The sequence below is a fragment of the Paramormyrops kingsleyae genome, chromosome 1 (genome assembly GCF_048594095.1).
Source record: "Paramormyrops kingsleyae isolate MSU_618 chromosome 1, PKINGS_0.4, whole genome shotgun sequence".
In the NCBI taxonomy this organism is placed as follows: Eukaryota; Metazoa; Chordata; class Actinopteri; order Osteoglossiformes; family Mormyridae; genus Paramormyrops; species Paramormyrops kingsleyae.
Window position 1 is genome coordinate 58,664,702 of NC_132797.1, and position 3,718 is coordinate 58,668,419.

The 3,718-nt window shown below is 40.8% G+C and overlaps 1 long non-coding RNA gene across 1 annotated transcript; it reads right to left on the minus strand.

The window, feature by feature from the left end:
• Window positions 1–605: 605 nt before the first annotated feature.
• LOC140578858 (uncharacterized) lies at window positions 606–1,911 on the minus strand. Its single transcript, XR_011983144.1, has 3 exons — window positions 1,787–1,911; window positions 1,450–1,699; window positions 606–1,278 (listed from the first exon to the last, which is right to left on the minus strand). It is a non-coding gene; the product is annotated as an uncharacterized lncRNA (long non-coding RNA).
• Between the last annotated feature and the right edge of the window lie 1,807 nt (window positions 1,912–3,718).

Genomic DNA, 3,718 nt, shown 5'->3' on the forward strand with positions numbered 1-3,718 from the left:
GTTCTGCAGGGCAGGAGTAGGGTCAGAAGCTGTCAGCAATGGGACTGAACAGTGACAGGAGCCTAATTAGGGAGCAACTGAGTTTCGGGCGAGAAGCAACCAGATGGGAAACTAGAACCCCCTAGGGGTCTGTGGCCAGGCACTGGGTGGGGAATTAGAGGGTATTAGGGGAATTTGGGAAGTCCGACCACAACGCCATCAGAGAGGTTAGTTGGTACATTGGGCGGAGCTTAAAGCTCTCCCCCATCTATGACGTAATAAGCGGGAGGTGGGCATATCCTTTGTACTGATTGGTCGAGGGGTTTTGGCCAAATGGTATCATACATGCCAGGGTATCTGCAGGTTTCTACGAGTTAGATTTAAGACTTTTTAAGACCTTTTTAATACCGTACAGAATGAAATTTAAGACCAATTTTGTAGTAACAAATTTGCAAACACCACACAACACAACCAATTACCTTAAACTCTTTATTGATTTACAGAAAGAGTGAAACAAAATTGCAAAACATAGTCTTTGCACTGACTAATCATTAGGAAGAATAGTGACAGCCATGGGCTTATGAAGATTTCAAACAAACACTGCACAGCAGTAAGTACACTTAACCTGAACATTTGTTTTTTACTGTATTGATCTCAGTTCTTTGCCCTTTGCCTCCAACTCGGTCTCAATTTGCTGTAATTCACTTGTTTTTTCTTTATATCTCTTCCTCAGTGTGTTTGATTTTGTAATGAGCTGTGCCATCAAGGTGCCAGCTTTTACTTCAGCTTCTTCTGCAAGCTGATCTGCATCCCTCTGCAGGCTCATAGATACCTGGACCAGAATTTTCTTTTTCTTTTTCAGGTGCTCGATGTTTTCTTCTAAAGATTTCCGTTTCTGTGCCTGGACATCTGTAATTTTCTTAGCCTTCTGCTGATCAAGGTGCATTCTATATCTAGACCTGGCAGATGCAGCTGAGGCCAGTAACTCTTTAGAAATAGGCACATTGAGGAGCCCCCCACAGATGTTGACATAATCGCATACCAGTCGATGCGTGACCATTGTCTCCTCCTGCATATTGCAGGTCTCCACTTCTTTGTTAATGGAGAATCCCCTCTCCACTGTAGCCTGCCCATGGGACAGGAGAAGCAGTTTCTTGCAAAAGCCCCACAACTCATCATAGCGCTCGGCAAGTACACCATGCAAGAACGTATCTAGCCTGGTCTCTGTGGATCGGTATGAGACAAGGGTCTCATTTTCAGCAGATAACATGTCACTAAACTGCTGGATTATCACATCACCTACAGAAAACAACAGTAAGGGAAAAATACTATTAATTTTATTTAAAAAAAACGTATGCATATAAAGTATTAATACAATGTTTACACAAGCCATTTTTTACATTTAGAATAATGGCATATTTCACAACTTGATTTACTACACTTCGATAGAACTGAACTATTCTTTCCTACCAGCAGACACCCCTCCTGACAACTGTTGGGCTTGCAAAAACTTCTGCACCAGTTTTGTCATGTTGCTCTTGCACCAGTCAGGGTCAGACAACATCATGCTGGGATCCAAACAGGCCACCTGCCTCACTACAGGATACTTTAATGGGCTCTTTTCCTGTACTTTCTGGATGATGGTAGACATCATTTTAAGACAGTCTTTCCTAAACTCCAGAACTGTGAGTTCCCCTATCTTTTTCTGTTTCTGTAGTTCCTGATGGGAGGATGCAAAAACCTATTATAACCTATTATGACCTTTTATGAAATCAAGCTTTTAGCTTAAATAACTTGAAAACAATACCTTAAGAAGAGATTCTGCACCCAAGCCTATGTTTACTTCCTTTGGGTTGACCCAGCTCTGATTGTCACTGACATCCAATCTGACCAGCTGAAGTGGACTGATATCCTTGAGTACTTCTTTCTTGATAAAACGCCTCAGCATACTCTGCCAAAACACACAAAAAAGTTACATTTACTTGAGTTCAATTTTAGTATACTACCGTAACAACTATTGTTGTTAGTGTTTGCTTCATCTCCTAGTTCCATAAACTATGTATGCCATTAAATGGAAAACTTCCAAACAAGATTTAAAATTAAATAAAATAATTAGATTAATTATTAATGCTGTACTGGAAATACAATACCTTCAACAGCTCAGCCAAGTCTTTGGCAAAGAACGGAATCACAGGCACATCTGTTTGATAGAAGGTAAGGAAAGGACTGAAGGTCCTTGTGATAGCCATGTAGAAATGTAGCTTTGCCAGAATAAGAGGATCTTTTTCAGCAGCTTCAAGAGTGTCATAAGATGCCGTTCCTGGATTTGGTATCTTCTTTTTCCTGACTGCATCCATGTACATGGTCACCGATGGCCAAACCTCCAAAGCTCTCTCCACGACTGCTAGATTTTCGAGCCACCTGTGTCCACAGAACGGAAGTGGAAATTTTGTGCATTTGGTTAGAGCCGTGAAATCCTCTCTCCTAGCTGGCGCATTGTGGAAGAGTATGTGCAAGGCCCTTAGAACCTTCTCCATGTGCCAAATGGAGAAGCCACGTTTGCAGGCATTGTGGAGGGTGTGGAGGCCACAGCGCCCCACCACAATTAGCTGATAGAAGGTTTTTCAAGTCCAACTGCAATGCACATTCCTAGGGAAAAGGTAAATAAATAAAAATATAAAAGTATATATATACACACACACACACGCACACACACACACACACATATATATATATACACACACATACATATACATGTATATATATATATATATATATTAAACTTTTATACATAAAACATGTTCTATTAAAACCATAATAGATTGATTGTTAATGAAACAAAATTAAACACACACACACACATATACATACATATATATATATATATATATATATATATATATATATATATATAGACACTACATATCATATAAGAATAATTATTGCTTCCAATGATACATAAAAATTTGATTTGTGATGGGTTGGTACTTACTTTGAAATGGTGAAGCAAATCCTGAGCTGTTCCATGTCCCATGAATTGTGACCCTAGGTATCTTGACTGGACGCGATCCTGCCCCCAAAATCGAACATGCAAGTCCAACTGCTTACTTTTGGATGTTTCATTAAGGCTCTCATCAAACATTAAAACAAACATTTCCTTGTTAACATCCGCAACGAGGAGCTTGGTTATGTAAGGAGCCAGTCCAAATCTGGCAATGTATGCGGTTTTGTCTTTGCCACACTTAAATGTACGAGCGATTTCAGAGTCTGGAAACATCACCGACAGCTTCGTTAGCAGTATAGGACTGATGCTTCGTTATCGTATGCAGACACCAGAGTACCTCGGCTCTGAGTGTTGTGGTAGTGGCAAACGTTGCTCTGATGTCTGCTGGAGCGGAAACCGCAGTGCTTGAAGTTGAAGCTGATGCAGTCGCCGATGTTTGGGATGCAGCAGCTCTCTGTGGTAGGCCTACTGTTGTGGGCTCGACGGAGCAGAACTGGTAAATACCAGGTGTTTTCCGACAGGTTTCCGCAGCCACTTTGTGTTTTTTACACTGCATGTGCGTCTCCAAAGCTTTCACTCCCATTGTTTCGAGTTTTAAGTTTTTTTTGCATAATATGCACCGGACCTCGAACACACTGCCACTAACTGGTCTTAACCACGGCGCAAAATTAGGGTTATGTAACCAATTTTCACTAAATTTACATTTCCCCATGGCTAAACAAGGCTAAAGCTCAA